This window comes from Lepisma saccharinum, chromosome 7 (genome assembly GCF_977018435.1).
Source record: "Lepisma saccharinum chromosome 7, izLepSacc3.1, whole genome shotgun sequence".
In the NCBI taxonomy this organism is placed as follows: Eukaryota; Metazoa; Arthropoda; class Insecta; order Zygentoma; family Lepismatidae; genus Lepisma; species Lepisma saccharinum.
Window position 1 is genome coordinate 2705527 of NC_139235.1, and position 21209 is coordinate 2726735.

The 21209-nt window shown below is 32.9% G+C and overlaps 1 long non-coding RNA gene across 1 annotated transcript in view; it reads right to left on the reverse strand.

Moving 5' to 3' along the window:
• LOC145990113 (uncharacterized) overlaps positions 1-21209 on the reverse strand; it is a 529338-nt gene that overhangs the window by 22185 nt on the left and 485944 nt on the right. The gene's annotated exons all lie outside the window — the stretch shown is intronic.

Genomic DNA, 21209 nt, shown 5'->3' on the forward strand with positions numbered 1-21209 from the left:
TATGTGGTCACTTCCAAAAAATTCATGTATTTATTGGTTTCAGAGTGTATTAATATAATCATTTTTAATAACACGAAAAAACACACTGGGTTTGTCTCCCGAGATAAAAGTTAGTATATTTCTAATTATAATATTTATTAATAATTGGAGTCAAAGTGAAAACGCGTAGAAAGCTGAAATTATAATTTTTCACATTTGAAGGGACTTCATGATTGGAGAGCTCATGTCTAATTACTATACAAGTTCTCTGAAGTATTCATTTCCCATTTTTGATTGTTCCAAAGTGCATTCAGATATGACCTCAATTCCTTTGTCTTGTACTTCAAATAATATTTTTTCCAATGTATTTAATACGATATCCATAATTCCAACGATGCTATGGGGTACTTGAACATTCTTGTTAGAATGTCGAATCACAAGTAAGTTAGGGAACAACTGAATAAGAAGCATGCAAGGTTCTTGTTACAATGCCGAATATTAGTGAAGATGAGGACAAAATTGAATAAGAAGCATGGGAAGAACTTATTGCAATTTCTACAATTAGTGACGATTGGCGCAAAACGAAATAAGAAGCACGGAAAGAACTTATTGTAATTTCTACAATTAGTAACGATTGAGGCAAAACGGAATAAGAAGCATGGAAAGAACTTATTGCAATTTCTACAATTAGTGACGATTGGGGCAAAACGGAATAAAAAGCATGGAAATAACTTATTGTAATATCTACAATTAGTAATTATTAAGGCAAAACGGAATAAGAAGCATGGAAAGAACTTATTGTAATTTCTACAATTAGTGACGATTGGGGCAAAACGGAATAAGAAGCACGGAAAGAACTTATTGTAATTTCTACAATTAGTAACGATTGAGGCAAAACGGAATAAGAAGCATGGAAAGAACTTATTGCAATTTCTACAATTAGTGACGATTGGGGCAAAACGGAATAAAAAGCATGGATATTACTTATTGTAATATCTACAATTAGTAATTATTAAGGCAAAACGGAATAAGAAGCATGGGAAGAACTTATTGCAATTTCTACAATTAGTGACGATTGGCGCAAAACGAAATAAGAAGCACGGAAAGAACTTATTGCAATTTCTACAATTAGTAACGATTGAGGCAAAACGGAATAAGAAGCATGGAAAGAACTTATTGCAATTTCTACAATTAGTGACGATTGGGGCAAAACGGAATAAAAAGCATGGAAATAACTTATTGTAATATCTACAATTAGTAATTATTAAGGCAAAACGGAATAAGAAGCATGGAAAGAACTTATTGTAATTTCTACAATTAGTGACGATTGGGGCAAAACGGAATAAGAAGCATGGAAAGAACTTATTGCAATTTCTACAATTAGTGACGATTGGTGCAAAGCGGAATAAGAAGCATCTAAATAACTTATTGCAATTTCTACAATTAGTGACGATTGGGGCAAAACGAAATAAGAAGCATGGAAAGAACTTATTGTAATATCTACAATTAGTAACGATTGAGGCAAAACGGAATAAGAAGCATGGAAATAACTTATTGCAATTTCTACAATTAGTGACGATTGGTGCAAAACGGAAGAAGAAGCATCTAAAGAACTTATTGCAATTTCTACAATTAGTGCCGATTGGGGCAAAACGGAATAAGAAGCACGGAAAGAACTTATTGCAATTTCTACAATTAGTGACGATTGGGGCAAAACGGAAGAAGAAGCATCTAAAGAACTTATTGCAATTTCTACAATTAGTGACGATTGGGGCAGAACGGAAGAAGAAGCATCTAAAGAAATTATTGCAATTTCTACAATTAGTGACGATTGTTGCAAAACGGAAGAAGAAGCATTTAAAGAACTTATTGCAATTTCTACAATTAGTGACGATTGGTGCAGATCGGAAGAAGAAGCATCTAAAGAACTTATTGCAATTTCTACAATTAGTGACGATTGGTGCAAAACGGAAGAAGAAGCATCTAAAGAACTTATTGCAATTTCTACAATTAGTGACGATTGGTGCAAAACGGAAGAAGAAGCATCTAAAGAACTTATTGCAATTTCTACAATTAGTGACGATTGGGGCAGAACGGAAGAAGAAGCATTAAAGAACTTATTGCAATTTCTACAATTAGTGACGATTGGTGCAAAACGAAAGAAGAAGCATCTAAAGAACTTATTGCAATTTCTACAATTAGTGACGATTGGTGCAAAACGGAAGAAGAAGCATGGAAATAACTTATTGCAATTTCTACAATTAGTAACGATTGAGGCAAAACGGAATAAGAAGCATGGAAATAACTTATCGCAATTTCTACAATTAGTAATGATTAAGGCAAAACGGAATAAGAAGCATGGAAAGAACTTCTGCAATTGCTACAATTAGTGACGATTGGTGAAAAACGGAAGAAGCAGCATCTAAAGAACTTATTGCAATTTCTACAATTAGTGACGATTGGGGCAAAACGAAATAAGAAGCATGGAAATATTTTATTGCAATTTCTACAATTAGTAACGATTGAGGCAAAACGGAATAAGAAGCATGGAAATAACTTATTGCAATTTCTACAATTAGTGACGATTGGGGCAAAACGGAATAAGAAGCATGGAAATAACTTATTGTAATATCTACAATTAGTAATGATTAAGGCAAAACGGAATAAGAAGCATGGAAAGAACTTATTGCAATTTCTACAATTAGTGACGATTGGGGCAAAACGGAATAAGAAGCATGGAAATAACTTATTGCAATTTCTACAATTAGTGACGATTGGTGCAAAACGGAATAAGAAGCATCTAAAGAACTTATTGCAATTTCTACAATTAGTGACGATTGGGGCAAAACGAAATAAGAAGCATGGAAATAACTTATTGCAATTTCTACAATTAGTAACGATTGAGGCAAAACGGAATAAGAAGCATGGAAATAACTTATCGCAATTTCTACAATTAGTAATGATTAAGGCAAAACGGAATAAGAAGCATGGAAAGAACTTTTGCAATTGCTACAATTAGTGACGATTGGTGCAAAACGGAATAAGAAGCATCTAAAGAACTTATTGCAATTTCTACAATTAGTGACGATTGGGGCAAAACGAAATAAGAAGCATGGAAATAACTTATCGCAATTTCTACAATTAGTAATGATTAAGGCAAAACGGAATAAGAAGCATGGAAAGAACTTTTGCAATTGCTACAATTAGTGACGATTGGTGCAAAACGGAATAAGAAGCATCTAAAGAACTTATTGCAATTTCTACAATTAGTGACGATTGGGGCAAAACGAAATAAGAAGCATGGAAATATTTTATTGCAATTTCTACAATTAGTAACGATTGAGGCAAAACGGAATAAGAAGCATGGAAATAAATTATTGCAATTTCTACAATTAGTGACGATTGGGGCAAATCGGAATAAGAAGCATCTAAAGAACTTATTGCAATTTCTACAATTAGTGACGATTGGTGCAAAACGGAATAAGAAGCATGGAAATAACTTATTGTAATATCTACAATTAGTAACGATTGAGGAAAAACGGAATAAGAAGCATCTAAAGAACTTATTGCAATTTCTATAATTAGTGACGATTGGGGCAAAACGGAATAAGAAGCATGGAAATAACTTATTATAATATCTACAATTAGTAATGATTAAGGCAAAACGGAATAAGAAGCATGGAAAGAACTTATTGTAATTTCTACAATTAGTGACGATTGGGGCAAAACGGAATAAGAAGCATCTAAAGAACTTATTGCAATTTCTGCAATTAGTGACGATTGGGTAAAAAGAAATAAGAAGCATGGAAATAACTTACTGCAATTTCTACAATTAGTGACGATTGAGGCAAAACGGAATAAGAAGCATGGAGAGAACTTATTGTAATTTCTACAATTAGTAATGATTAAGGCGAAACGGAATAAGAAGCATGGAAAGAACTTATTGTAATTTCTACAATTATTAACGATTGAGGAAAAACGGAATAAGAAGCATCTAAAGAACTTATTGCAATTTCTACAATCAGTGACGATTGAGGCAAAACGAAATAAGAAGCATGGAAATAACTTATTGCAATTTCAACAATTAGTGACGATTGAGGCAAAACGGAATAAGAAGCATGGAAAGAACTTATTGCAATTTCTACAATTAGTGACGATTGGGGCAAAACGGTATAAGAAGCATGGAAATAACTTATTATAATATTTACAATTAGTAACGATTGAGGCAAAACGGAATAAGAAGCCTGGAAATAACTTATTGCAATTTCTACAATTAGTGACGATTGGGGCAAAACGGAATAAGAAGCATCTAAAGAACTTATTGCAATTTTTACAATTAGTGACGATTGGGGCCAAACGGAAAAAGAAGCATGGAAAGATCTTTTGCAATTTCTACAATTAGTGACGATTGGTGCAAAACGGAATAAGAAGCATCTAAAGAACTTATTGCAATTTCTACAATTAGTGACGATTGGGTAAAACGAAATAAGAAGCATGGAAATAACTTATTGCAATTTCTACAATTAGTGACGATTGAGGAAAAACGGAATAAGAAGCATGGAAAGAACTTATTGCAATTTCTACAATTAGTGACGATTGGGGCAAAACGGAATAAGAAGCATGGAAATAACTTATTGCAATTTCTACAATTAGTGACGATTGGTGCAAAACGGAATAAGAACATCTAAAGAACTTATTGCAATTTCTACAATTAGTGACGCTTGGGGCAAAACGAAATAAAAAGCATGGAAATAACTTATTGCAATTTCTAAAATTAGTAACGATTGAGGCAAAACGGAATAAGAAGCATGGAAATAACTTATTGCAATTTCTACAATTAGTAATGATTAAGGCAAAACGGAATAAGAAGCATGGAAATAACTTTTGCAATTGCTACAATTAGTGACGATTGGTGCAAAACGGAATAAGAAGCATCTAAAGAACTTATTGCAATTTCTACAATTAGTGACGATTGGGACAAAACGAAATAAGAAGCATGGAAATAACTTATTGCAATTTCTACAATTAGTAACGATTGAGGCAAAACGGAGTAAGAAGCATCTAAAGAACTTATTGCAATTTCTACAATTAGTGACGATTGGGGCAAACGGAATAAGAAGCATCTAAAGAACTTATTGCAATTTCTACAATTAGTGACGATTGGTGCAAAACGGAATAAGAAGCATGGAAATAACTTATTGTAATATCTACAATTAGTAACGATTGAGGAAAAACGGAATAAGAAGCATCTAAAGAACTTATTGCAATTTCTACAATTAGTGACGATTGAGGCAAAACGGAATAAAATGCATGGAAATAACTTATTGTAATATCTACAATTAGTAATTATTAAGGCAAAACGGAATAAGAAGCATGGAAAGAACTTATTGTAATTTCTACAATTAGTGACGATTGAGGCAAAACGGAAGAAGCATTTAAAGAACTTATTGCAATTTCTACAATTAGTGACGATTGGTGCAGAACGGAAGAAGAAGCATCTAAAGAACTTATTGCAATTTCTACAATTAGTGACGATTGGGTAAAACGAAATAAGAAGCATGGAAATAACTTACTGCAATTTCTACAATTAATGACGATTGGGGCAAAACGGAATAAAATGCATGGAAATAACTTATTGTAATATCTACAATTAGTAATGATTAAGGCAAAACGGAATAAGAAGCATGGAAAGAACTTATTGCAATTTCTACAATTAGTGACGATTGGAGCAAAACGGAAGAAGAAGCATTTAAAGAACTTATTGCAATTTCTACAATTAGTGACGATTGGTGCAGAACGGAAGAAGAAGCATCTAAAGAACTTATTGCAATTTCTACAATTAGTGACGATTGGAGCAAAACGGAAGAAGAAGCATTTAAAGAACTTATTGCAATTTCTACAATTAGTGACGATTGGTGCAGAACGGAAGAAGAAGCATCTAAAGAACTTATTGCAATTTCTACAATTAGTGACGATTGGTGCAAAACGGAATAAGAAGCATCTAAAGAACTTATTGCAATTTCTACAATTAGTGACGATTGGGGCAGAACGGAAGAAGAAGCATTAAAGAACTTATTGCAATTTCTACAATTAGTAACGATTGAGGCAAAACGGAATAAGAAGCATGGAAATAAATTATTGCAATTTCTACAATTAGTGACGATTGGGGCAAATCGGAATAAGAAGCATCTAAAGAACTTTTTGCAATTTCTACAATTAGTGACGATTGGTGCAAAACGGAATAAGAAGCATGGAAATAACTTATTGTAATATCTACAATTAGTAACGATTGAGGAAAAACGGAATAAGAAGCATCTAAAGAACTTATTGCAATTTCTATAATTAGTGACGATTGGGGCAAAACGGAATAAGAAGCATCTAAAGAACTTATTGCAATTTTTACAATTAGTGACGATTGGGGCCAAACGGAATAAGAAGCATCTAAAGAACTTATTGCAATTTCTGCAATTAGTGACGATTGGGTAAAAAGAAATAAGAAGCATGGAAATAACTTACTGCAATTTCTACAATTAGTGACGATTGAGGCAAAACGGAATAAGAAGCATGGAGAGAACTTATTGTAATTTCTACAATTAGTAATGATTAAGGCGAAACGGAATAAGAAGCATGGAAAGAACTTATTGTAATTTCTACAATTATTAACGATTGAGGAAAAACGGAATAAGAAGCATCTAAAGAACTTATTGCAATTTCTACAATCAGTGACGATTGAGGCAAAACGAAATAAGAAGCATGGAAATAACTTATTGCAATTTCAACAATTAGTGACGATTGAGGCAAAACGGAATAAGAAGCATGGAAAGAACTTATTGCAATTTCTACAATTAGTGACGATTGGGGCAAAACGGTATAAGAAGCATGGAAATAACTTATTATAATATTTACAATTAGTAACGATTGAGGCAAAACGGAATAAGAAGCCTGGAAATAACTTATTGCAATTTCTACAATTAGTGACGATTGGGGCAAAACGGAATAAGAAGCATCTAAAGAACTTATTGCAATTTTTACAATTAGTGACGATTGGGGCCAAACGGAAAAAGAAGCATGGAAAGATCTTTTGCAATTTCTACAATTAGTGACGATTGGTGCAAAACGGAATAAGAAGCATCTAAAGAACTTATTGCAATTTCTACAATTAGTGACGATTGGGTAAAACGAAATAAGAAGCATGGAAATAACTTATTGCAATTTCTACAATTAGTGACGATTGAGGAAAAACGGAATAAGAAGCATGGAAAGAACTTATTGCAATTTCTACAATTAGTGACGATTGGGGCAAAACGGAATAAGAAGCATGGAAATAACTTATTGCAATTTCTACAATTAGTGACGATTGGTGCAAAACGGAATAAGAACATCTAAAGAACTTATTGCAATTTCTACAATTAGTGACGCTTGGGGCAAAACGAAATAAAAAGCATGGAAATAACTTATTGCAATTTCTAAAATTAGTAACGATTGAGGCAAAACGGAATAAGAAGCATGGAAATAACTTATTGCAATTTCTACAATTAGTAATGATTAAGGCAAAACGGAATAAGAAGCATGGAAATAACTTTTGCAATTGCTACAATTAGTGACGATTGGTGCAAAACGGAATAAGAAGCATCTAAAGAACTTATTGCAATTTCTACAATTAGTGACGATTGGGACAAAACGAAATAAGAAGCATGGAAATAACTTATTGCAATTTCTACAATTAGTAACGATTGAGGCAAAACGGAGTAAGAAGCATCTAAAGAACTTATTGCAATTTCTACAATTAGTGACGATTGGGGCAAACGGAATAAGAAGCATCTAAAGAACTTATTGCAATTTCTACAATTAGTGACGATTGGTGCAAAACGGAATAAGAAGCATGGAAATAACTTATTGTAATATCTACAATTAGTAACGATTGAGGAAAAACGGAATAAGAAGCATCTAAAGAACTTATTGCAATTTCTACAATTAGTGACGATTGAGGCAAAACGGAATAAAATGCATGGAAATAACTTATTGTAATATCTACAATTAGTAATTATTAAGGCAAAACGGAATAAGAAGCATGGAAAGAACTTATTGTAATTTCTACAATTAGTGACGATTGAGGCAAAACGGAAGAAGCATTTAAAGAACTTATTGCAATTTCTACAATTAGTGACGATTGGTGCAGAACGGAAGAAGAAGCATCTAAAGAACTTATTGCAATTTCTACAATTAGTGACGATTGGGTAAAACGAAATAAGAAGCATGGAAATAACTTACTGCAATTTCTACAATTAATGACGATTGGGGCAAAACGGAATAAAATGCATGGAAATAACTTATTGTAATATCTACAATTAGTAATGATTAAGGCAAAACGGAATAAGAAGCATGGAAAGAACTTATTGCAATTTCTACAATTAGTGACGATTGGAGCAAAACGGAAGAAGAAGCATTTAAAGAACTTATTGCAATTTCTACAATTAGTGACGATTGGTGCAGAACGGAAGAAGAAGCATCTAAAGAACTTATTGCAATTTCTACAATTAGTGACGATTGGAGCAAAACGGAAGAAGAAGCATTTAAAGAACTTATTGCAATTTCTACAATTAGTGACGATTGGTGCAGAACGGAAGAAGAAGCATCTAAAGAACTTATTGCAATTTCTACAATTAGTGACGATTGGTGCAAAACGGAATAAGAAGCATCTAAAGAACTTATTGCAATTTCTACAATTAGTGACGATTGGGGCAAAACGAAATAAGAAGCATGGAAATATTTTATTGCAATTTCTACAATTAGTAACGATTGAGGCAAAACGGAATAAGAAGCATGGAAATAAATTATTGCAATTTCTACAATTAGTGACGATTGGGGCAAATCGGAATAAGAAGCATCTAAAGAACTTTTTGCAATTTCTACAATTAGTGACGATTGGTGCAAAACGGAATAAGAAGCATGGAAATAACTTATTGTAATATCTACAATTAGTAACGATTGAGGAAAAACGGAATAAGAAGCATCTAAAGAACTTATTGCAATTTCTATAATTAGTGACGATTGGGGCAAAACGGAATAAGAAGCATGGAAATAACTTATTATAATATCTACAATTAGTAATGATTAAGGCAAAACGGAATAAGAAGCATGGAAAGAACTTATTGTAATTTCTACAATTAGTGACGATTGGGGCAAAACGGAATAAGAAGCATCTAAAGAACTTATTGCAATTTCTGCAATTAGTGACGATTGGGTAAAAAGAAATAAGAAGCATGGAAATAACTTACTGCAATTTCTACAATTAGTGACGATTGAGGCAAAACGGAATAAGAAGCATGGAGAGAACTTATTGTAATTTCTACAATTAGTAATGATTAAGGCGAAACGGAATAAGAAGCATGGAAAGAACTTATTGTAATTTCTACAATTATTAACGATTGAGGAAAAACGGAATAAGAAGCATCTAAAGAACTTATTGCAATTTCTACAATCAGTGACGATTGAGGCAAAACGAAATAAGAAGCATGGAAATAACTTATTGCAATTTCAACAATTAGTGACGATTGAGGCAAAACGGAATAAGAAGCATGGAAAGAACTTATTGCAATTTCTACAATTAGTGACGATTGGGGCAAAACGGTATAAGAAGCATGGAAATAACTTATTATAATATTTACAATTAGTAACGATTGAGGCAAAACGGAATAAGAAGCCTGGAAATAACTTATTGCAATTTCTACAATTAGTGACGATTGGGGCAAAACGGAATAAGAAGCATCTAAAGAACTTATTGCAATTTTTACAATTAGTGACGATTGGGGCCAAACGGAAAAAGAAGCATGGAAAGATCTTTTGCAATTTCTACAATTAGTGACGATTGGTGCAAAACGGAATAAGAAGCATCTAAAGAACTTATTGCAATTTCTACAATTAGTGACGATTGGGTAAAACGAAATAAGAAGCATGGAAATAACTTATTGCAATTTCTACAATTAGTGACGATTGAGGAAAAACGGAATAAGAAGCATGGAAAGAACTTATTGCAATTTCTACAATTAGTGACGATTGGGGCAAAACGGAATAAGAAGCATGGAAATAACTTATTGCAATTTCTACAATTAGTGACGATTGGTGCAAAACGGAATAAGAACATCTAAATAACTTATTGCAATTTCTACAATTAGTGACGCTTGGGGCAAAACGAAATAAGAAGCATGGAAATAACTTATTGCAATTTCTAAAATTAGTAACGATTGAGGCAAAACGGAATAAGAAGCATGGAAATAACTTATTGCAATTTCTACAATTAGTAATGATTAAGGCAAAACGGAATAAGAAGCATGGAAATAACTTTTGCAATTGCTACAATTAGTGACGATTGGTGCAAAACGGAATAAGAAGCATCTAAAGAACTTATTGCAATTTCTACAATTAGTGACGATTGGGACAAAACGAAATAAGAAGCATGGAAATAACTTATTGCAATTTCTACAATTAGTAACGATTGAGGCAAAACGGAGTAAGAAGCATCTAAAGAACTTATTGCAATTTCTACAATTAGTGACGATTGGGGCAAACGGAATAAGAAGCATCTAAAGAACTTATTGCAATTTCTACAATTAGTGACGATTGGTGCAAAACGGAATAAGAAGCATGGAAATAACTTATTGTAATATCTACAATTAGTAACGATTGAGGAAAAACGGAATAAGAAGCATCTAAAGAACTTATTGCAATTTCTACAATTAGTGACGATTGAGGCAAAACGGAATAAAATGCATGGAAATAACTTATTGTAATATCTACAATTAGTAATTATTAAGGCAAAACGGAATAAGAAGCATGGAAAGAACTTATTGTAATTTCTACAATTAGTGACGATTGGGGCAAAACGGAAGAAGCATTTAAAGAACTTATTGCAATTTCTACAATTAGTGACGATTGGTGCAGAACGGAAGAAGAAGCATCTAAAGAACTTATTGCAATTTCTACAATTAGTGACGATTGGGTAAAACGAAATAAGAAGCATGGAAATAACTTACTGCAATTTCTACAATTAGTGACGATTGGGGCAAAACGGAATAAAATGCATGGAAATAACTTATTGTAATATCTACAATTAGTAATGATTAAGGCAAAACGGAATAAGAAGCATGGAAAGAACTTATTGCAATTTCTACAATTAGTGACGATTGGAGCAAAACGGAAGAAGAAGCATTTAAAGAACTTATTGCAATTTCTACAATTAGTGACGATTGGTGCAGAACGGAAGAAGAAGCATCTAAAGAACTTATTGCAATTTCTACAATTAGTGACGATTGGTGCAAAACGGAATAAGAAGCATCTAAAGAACTTATTGCAATTTCTACAATTAGTGACGATTGGGGCAAAACGAAATAAGAAGCATGGAAAGAACTTATTGTAATATCTACAATTAGTAACGATTGAGGCAAAACGGAATAAGAAGCATGGAAATAACTTATTGCAATTTCTACAATTAGTGACGATTGGGGCAAAACGGAATAAGAAGCATCTAAAGAACTTATTGCAATTTCTACAATTAGTGCCGATTGGGGCAAAACGGAATAAGAAGCACGGAAAGAACTTATTGCAATTTCTACAATTAGTGACGATTGGGGCAAAACGGATGAAGAAGCATCTAAAGAACTTATTGCAATTTCTACAATTAGTGACGATTGGGGCAGAACGGAAGAAGAAGCATCTAAAGAACTTATTGCAATTTCTATAATTAGTGACGATTGGGGCAAAACGGAATAAGAAGCATGGAAATAACTTATTGTAATATCTACAATTAGTAATGATTAAGGCAAAACGGAATAAGAAGCATGGAAAGAACTTATTGTAATTTCTACAATTAGTGACGATTGGGGCAAAACGGAATAAGAAGCATCTAAAGAACTTATTGCAATTTCTGCAATTAGTGACGATTGGGTAAAACGAAATAAGAAGCATGGAAATAACTTACTGCAATTTCTACAATTAGTGACGATTGAGGCAAAACGGAAAAAGAAGCATGGAGAGAACTTATTGTAATTTCTACAATTAGTAATGATTAAGGCGAAACGGAATAAGAAGCATGGAAAGAACTTATTGTAATTTCTACAATTATTAACGATTGAGGAAAAACGGAATAAGAAGCATCTAAAGAACTTATTGCAATTTCTACAATCAGTGACGATTGAGGCAAAACGAAATAAGAAGCATGGAAATAACTTATTGCAATTTCTACAATTAGTGACGATTGAGGCAAAACGGAATAAGAAGCATGGAAAGAACTTATTGCAATTTCTACAATTAGTGACGATTGGGGCAAAACGGTATAAGAAGCATGGAAATAACTTATTATAATATTTACAATTAGTAACGATTGAGGCAAAACGGAATAAGAAGCCTGGAAATAACTTATTGCAATTTCTACAATTAGTGACGATTGGGGCAAAACGGAATAAGAAGCATCTAAAGAACTTATTGCAATTTCTACAATTAGTGACGATTGGGGCAGAACGGAAAAAGAAGCATGGGAAGATCTTTTGCAATTTCTACAATTAGTGACGATTGGTGCAAAACGGAATAAGAAGCATCTAAAGAACTTATTGCAATTTCTACAATTAGTGACGATTGGGTAAAACGAAATAAGAAGCATGGAAATAACTTATTGCAATTTCTACAATTAGTGACGATTGGTGCAAAACGGAATAAGAACATCTAAAGAACTTATTGCAATTTCTACAATTAGTGACGCTTGGGGCAAAACGAAATAAGAAGCATGGAAATAACTTATTGCAATTTCTACAATTAGTGACGATTGGGGCAAAACGGAATAAAATGCATGGAAATAACTTATTGTAATATCTACAATTAGTAATTATTAAGGCAAAACGGAATAAGAAGCATGGAAAGAACTTATTGTAATTTCTACAATTAGTGACGATTAGGGCAAAACGGAATAAGAAGCATGGAAAGAACTTATTGCAATTTCTACAATTAGTGACGATTGGTGCAAAGCGGAAATGAAGCATCTAAAGAACTTATTGCAATTTCTACAATTAGTGACGATTGGTGCAAAACGGAAGAAGAAGCATCTAAAGAACTTATTGCAATTTCTACAATTAGTGACGATTGGGGCAGAACGGAAGAAGAAGCATTAAAGAACTTATTGCAATTTCTACAATTAGTGACGATTGGTGCAGATCGGAAGAAGAAGCATCTAAAGAACTTATTGCAATTTCTACAATTAGTGACGATTGGTGCAAAACGGAAGAAGAAGCATCTAAAGAACTTATTGCAATTTCTACAATTAGTGACGATTGGTGCAAAACGGAAGAAGAAGCATCTAAAGAACTTATTGCAATTTCTACAATTAGTGACGATTGGGGCAGAACGGAAGAAGAAGCATTAAAGAACTTATTGCAATTTCTACAATTAGTGACGATTGGTGCAAAACGGAAGAAGAAGCATCTAAAGAACTTATTGCAATTTCTACAATTAGTGACGATTGGTGCAAAACGGAAGAAGAAGCATGGAAATAACTTATTGCAATTTCTACAATTAGTAACGATTGAGGCAAAACGGAATAAGAAGCATGGAAATAACTTATCGCAATTTCTACAATTAGTAATGATTAAGGCAAAACGGAATAAGAAGCATGGAAAGAACTTTTGCAATTGCTACAATTAGTGACGATTGGTGAAAAACGGAAGAAGCAGCATCTAAAGAACTTATTGCAATTTCTACAATTAGTGACGATTGGGGCAAAACGAAATAAGAAGCATGGAAATATTTTATTGCAATTTCTACAATTAGTAACGATTGAGGCAAAACGGAATAAGAAGCATGGAAATAAATTATTGCAATTTCTACAATTAGTGACGATTGGGGCAAATCGGAATAAGAAGCATCTAAAGAACTTATTGCAATTTCTACAATTAGTGACGATTGGTGCAAAACGGAATAAGAAGCATGGAAATAACTTATTGTAATATCTACAATTAGTAACGATTGAGGAAAAACGGAATAAGAAGCATCTAAAGAACTTATTGCAATTTCTATAATTAGTGACGATTGGGGCAAAACGGAATAAGAAGCATGGAAATAACTTATTATAATATCTACAATTAGTAATGATTAAGGCAAAACGGAATAAGAAGCATGGAAAGAACTTATTGTAATTTCTACAATTAGTGACGATTGGGGCAAAACGGAATAAGAAGCATCTAAAGAACTTATTGCAATTTCTGCAAATAGTGACGATTGGGTAAAAAGAAATAAGAAGCATGGAAATAACTTACTGCAATTTCTACAATTAGTGACGATTGAGGCAAAACGGAATAAGAAGCATGGAGAGAACTTATTGTAATTTCTACAATTAGTAATGATTAAGGCGAAACGGAATAAGAAGCATGGAAAGAACTTATTGTAATTTCTACAATTATTAACGATTGAGGAAAAACGGAATAAGAAGCATCTAAAGAACTTATTGCAATTTCTACAATCAGTGACGATTGAGGCAAAACGAAATAAGAAGCATGGAAATAACTTATTGCAATTTCAACAATTAGTGACGATTGAGGCAAAACGGAATAAGAAGCATGGAAAGAACTTATTGCAATTTCTACAATTAGTGACGATTGGGGCAAAACGGTATAAGAAGCATGGAAATAACTTATTATAATATTTACAATTAGTAACGATTGAGGCAAAACGGAATAAGAAGCCTGGAAATAACTTATTGCAATTTCTACAATTAGTGACGATTGGGGCAAAACGGAATAAGAAGCATCTAAAGAACTTATTGCAATTTTTACAATTAGTGACGATTGGGGCCAAACGGAAAAAGAAGCATGGAAAGATCTTTTGCAATTTCTACAATTAGTGACGATTGGTGCAAAACGGAATAAGAAGCATCTAAAGAACTTATTGCAATTTCTACAATTAGTGACGATTGGGTAAAACGAAATAAGAAGCATGGAAATAACTTATTGCAATTTCTACAATTAGTGACGATTGAGGAAAAACGGAATAAGAAGCATGGAAAGAACTTATTGCAATTTCTACAATTAGTGACGATTGGGGCAAAACGGAATAAGAAGCATGGAAATAACTTATTGCAATTTCTACAATTAGTGACGATTGGTGCAAAACGGAATAAGAACATCTAAAGAACTTATTGCAATTTCTACAATTAGTGACGCTTGGGGCAAAACGAAATAAGAAGCATGGAAATAACTTATTGCAATTTCTAAAATTAGTAACGATTGAGGCAAAACGGAATAAGAAGCATGGAAATAACTTATTGCAATTTCTACAATTAGTAACGATTAAGGCAAAACGGAATAAGAAGCATGGAAATAACTTTTGCAATTGCTACAATTAGTGACGATTGGTGCAAAACGGAATAAGAAGCATCTAAAGAACTTATTGCAATTTCTACAATTAGTGACGATTGGGACAAAACGAAATAAGAAGCATGGAAATAACTTATTGCAATTTCTACAATTAGTAACGATTGAGGCAAAACGGAGTAAGAAGCATCTAAAGAACTTATTGCAATTTCTACAATTAGTGACGATTGGGGCAAACGGAATAAGAAGCATCTAAAGAACTTATTGCAATTTCTACAATTAGTGACGATTGGTGCAAAACGGAATAAGAAGCATGGAAATAACTTATTGTAATATCTACAATTAGTAACGATTGAGGAAAAACGGAATAAGAAGCATCTAAAGAACTTATTGCAATTTCTACAATTAGTGACGATTGAGGCAAAACGGAATAAAATGCATGGAAATAACTTATTGTAATATCTACAATTAGTAATTATTAAGGCAAAACGGAATAAGAAGCATGGAAAGAACTTATTGTAATTTCTACAATTAGTGACGATTGGAGCAAAACGGAAGAAGAAGCATTTAAAGAACTTATTGCAATTTCTACAATTAGTGACGATTGGTGCAGAACGGAAGAAGAAGCATCTAAAGAACTTATTGCAATTTCTACAATTAGTGACGATTGGGTAAAACGAAATAAGAAGCATGGAAATAACTTACTGCAATTTCTACAATTAGTGACGATTGGGGCAAAACGGAATAAAATGCATGGAAATAACTTATTGTAATATCTACAATTAGTAATGATTAAGGCAAAACGGAATAAGAAGCATGGAAAGAACTTATTGCAATTTCTACAATTAGTGACGATTGGAGCAAAACGGAAGAAGAAGCATTTAAAGAACTTATTGCAATTTCTACAATTAGTGACGATTGGTGCAGAACGGAAGAAGAAGCATCTAAAGAACTTATTGCAATTTCTACAATTAGTGACGATTGGTGCAAAACGGAATAAGAAGCATCTAAAGAACTTATTGCAATTTCTACAATTAGTGACGATTGGGGCAAAACGAAATAAGAAGCATGGAAAGAACTTATTGTAATATCTACAATTAGTAACGATTGAGGCAAAACGGAATAAGAAGCATGGAAATAACTTATTGCAATTTCTACAATTAGTGACGATTGGGGCAAAACGGAATAAGAAGCATCTAAAGAACTTATTGCAATTTCTACAATTAGTGCCGATTGGGGCAAAACGGAATAAGAAGCACGGAAAGAACTTATTGCAATTTCTACAATTAGTGACGATTGGGGCAAAACGGATGAAGAAGCATCTAAAGAACTTATTGCAATTTCTACAATTAGTGACGATTGGGGCAGAACGGAAGAAGAAGCATCTAAAGAACTTATTGCAATTTCTATAATTAGTGACGATTGGGGCAAAACGGAATAAGAAGCATGGAAATAACTTATTGTAATATCTACAATTAGTAATGATTAAGGCAAAACGGAATAAGAAGCATGGAAAGAACTTATTGTAATTTCTACAATTAGTGACGATTGGGGCAAAACGGAATAAGAAGCATCTAAAGAACTTATTGCAATTTCTGCAATTAGTGACGATTGGGTAAAACGAAATAAGAAGCATGGAAATAACTTACTGCAATTTCTACAATTAGTGACGATTGAGGCAAAACGGAATAAGAAGCATGGAGAGAACTTATTGTAATTTCTACAATTAGTAATGATTAAGGCGAAACGGAATAAGAAGCATGGAAAGAACTTATTGTAATTTCTACAATTATTAACGATTGAGGAAAAACGGAATAAGAAGCATCTAAAGAACTTATTGCAATTTCTACAATCAGTGACGATTGAGGCAAAACGAAATAAGAAGCATGGAAATAACTTATTGCAATTTCTACAATTAGTGACGATTGAGGCAAAACGGAATAAGAAGCATGGAAAGAACTTATTGCAATTTCTACAATTAGTGACGATTGGGGCAAAACGGTATAAGAAGCATGGAAATAACTTATTATAATATTTACAATTAGTAACGATTGAGGCAAAACGGAATAAGAAGCCTGGAAATAACTTATTGCAATTTCTACAATTAGTGACGATTGGGGCAAAACGGAATAAGAAGCATCTAAAGAACTTATTGCAATTTCTACAATTAGTGACGATTGGGGCCAAACGGAAAAAGAAGCATGGGAAGATCTTTTGCAATTTCTACAATTAGTGACGATTGGTGCAAAACGGAATAAGAAGCATTTAAAGAACTTATTGCAATTTCTACAATTAGTGACGATTGGGTAAAACGAAATAAGAAGCATGGAAATAACTTATTGCAATTTCTACAATTAGTGACGATTGGTGCAAAACGGAATAAGAACATCTAAAGAACTTATTGCAATTTCTACAATTAGTGACGCTTGGGGCAAAACGAAATAAGAAGCATGGAAATAACTTATTGCAATTTCTACAATTAGTGACGATTGGGGCAAAACGGAATAAAATGCATGGAAATAACTTATTGTAATATCTACAATTAGTAATTATTAAGGCAAAACGGAATAAGAAGCATGGAAAGAACTTATTGTAATTTCTACAATTAGTGACGATTAGGGCAAAACGGAATAAGAAGCATGGAAAGAACTTATTGCAATTTCTACAATTAGTGACGATTGGTGCAAAGCGGAATAAGAAGCATCTAAAGAACTTATTGCAATTTCTACAATTAGTGACGATTGGTGCAAAACGGAAGAAGAAGCATCTAAAGAACTTATTGCAATTTCTACAATTAGTGACGATTGGGGCAGAACGGAAGAAGAAGCATTAAAGAACTTATTGCAATTTCTACAATTAGTGACGATTGGTGCAGATCGGAAGAAGAAGCATCTAAAGAACTTATTGCAATTTCTACAATTAGTGACGATTGGTGCAAAACGGAAGAAGAAGCATCTAAAGAACTTATTGCAATTTCTACAATTAGTGACGATTGGTGCAAAACGGAAGAAGAAGCATCTAAAGAACTTATTGCAATTTCTACAATTAGTGACGATTGGGGCAGAACGGAAGAAGAAGCATTAAAGAACTTATTGCAATTTCTACAATTAGTGACGATTGGTGCAAAACGGAAGAAGAAGCATCTAAAGAACTTATTGCAATTTCTACAATTAGTGACGATTGGTGCAAAACGGAAGAAGAAGCATGGAAATAACTTATTGCAATTTCTACAATTAGTAACGATTGAGGCAAAACGGAATAAGAAGCATGGAAATAACTTATCGCAATTTCTACAATTAGTAATGATTAAGGCAAAACGGAATAAGAAGCATGGAAAGAACTTTTGCAATTGCTACAATTAGTGACGATTGGTGAAAAACGGAAGAAGCAGCATCTAAAGAACTTATTGCAATTTCTACAATTAGTGACGATTGGGGCAAAACGAAATAAGAAGCATGGAAATATTTTATTGCAATTTCTAAAATTAGTAACGATTGAGGCAAAACGGAATAAGAAGCATGGAAATAACTTATTGCAATTTCTACAATTAGTGACGATTGGGGCAAAACGGAATAAGAAGCATGGAAATAACTTATTGTAATATCTACAATTAGTAATGATTAAGGCAAAACGGAATAAGAAGCATGGAAAGAACTTATTGCAATTTCTACAATTAGTGACGATTGGGGCAAAACGGAATAAGAAGCATGGAAATAACTTATTGCAATTTCTACAATTAGTGACGATTGGTGCAAAACGGAATAAGAAGCATCTAAAGAACTTATTGCAATTTCTACAATTAGTGACGATTGGGGCAAAACGAAATAAGAAGCATGGAAATAACTTATTGCAATTTCTACAATTAGTAACGATTGAGGCAAAACGGAATAAGAAGCATGGAAATAACTTATCGCAATTTCTACAATTAGTAATGATTAAGGCAAAACGGAATAAGAAGCATGGAAAGAACTTTTGCAATTGCTACAATTAGTGACGATTGGTGCAAAACGGAATAAGAAGCATCTAAAGAACTTATTGCAATTTCTACAATTAGTGACGATTGGGGCAAAACGAAATAAGAAGCATGGAAATATTTTATTGCAATTTCTACAATTAGTAACGATTGAGGCAAAACGGAATAAGAAGCATGGAAATAAATTATTGCAATTTCTACAATTAGTGACGATTGGGGCAAATCGGAATAAGAAGCATCTAAAGAACTTATTGCAATTTCTACAATTAGTGACGATTGGTGCAAAACGGAATAAGAAGCATGGAAATAACTTATTGTAATATCTACAATTAGTAACGATTGAGGAAAAACGGAATAAGAAGCATCTAAAGAACTTATTGCAATTTCTATAATTAGTGACGATTGGGGCAAAACGGAATAAGAAGCATGGAAATAACTTATTGTAATATCTACAATTAGTAATGATTAACGCAAAACGGAATAAGAAGCATGGAAAGAACTTATTGTAATTTCTACAATTAGTGACGATTGGGGCAAAACGGAATAAGAAGCATCTAAAGAACTTATTGCAATTTCTGCAATTAGTGACGATTGGGTAAAAAGAAATAAGAAGCATGGAAATAACTTACTGCAATTTCTACAATTAGTGACGATTGAGGCAAAACGGAATAAGAAGCATGGAGAGAACTTATTGTAATTTCTACAATTAGTAATGATTAAGGCGAAACGGAATAAGAAGCATGGAAAGAACTTATTGTAATTTCTACAATTATTAACGATTGAGGAAAAACGGAATAAGAAGCATCTAAAGAACTTATTGCAATTTCTACAATCAGTGACGATTGAGGCAAAACGAAATAAGAAGCATGGAAATAACTTATTGCAATTTCTACAATTAGTGACGATTGAGGCAAAACGGAATAAGAAGCATGGAAAGAACTTATTGCAATTTCTACAATTAGTGACGATTGGGGCAAAACGGTATAAGAAGCATGGAAATAACTTATTATAATATTTACAATTAGTAACGATTGAGGCAAAACGGAATAAGAAGCCTGGAAATAACTTATTGCAATTTCTACAATTAGTGACGATTGGGGCAAAACGGAATAAGAAGCATCTAAAGAACTTATTGCAATTTTTACAATTAGTGACGATTGGGGCCAAACGGAAAAAGAAGCATGGAAAGATCTTTTGCAATTTCTACAATTAGTGACGATTGGTGCAAAACGGAATAAGAAGCATCTAAAGAACTTATTGCAATTTCTACAATTAGTGACGATTGGGTAAAACGAAATAAGAAGCATGGAAATAACTTATTGCAATTTCTACAATTAGTGACGATTGAGGAAAAACGGAATAAGAAGCATGGAAAGAACTTATTGCAATTTCTACAATTAGTGACGATTGGGGCAAAACGGAATAAGAAGCATGGAAATAACTTATTGCAATTTCTACAATTAGTGACGATTGGTGCAAAACGGAATAAGAACATCTAAAGAACTTATTGCAATTTCTACAATTAGTGACGCTTGGGGCAAAACGAAATAAGAAGCATGGAAATAACTTATTGCAATTTCTAAAATTAGTAACGATTGAGGCAAAACGGAATAAGAAGCATGGAAATAACTTATTGCAATTTCTACAATTAGTAATGATTAAGGCAAAACGGAATAAGAAGCATGGAAATAACTTTTGCAATTGCTACAATTAGTGACGATTGGTGCAAAACGGAATAAGAAGCATCTAAAGAACTTATTGCAATTTCTACAATTAGTGACGATTGGGACAAAACGAAATAAGAAGCATGGAAATAACTTATTGCAATTTCTACAATTAGTAACGATTGAGGCAAAACGGAGTAAGAAGCATGGAAATAACTTATTGCAATTTCTACAATTAGT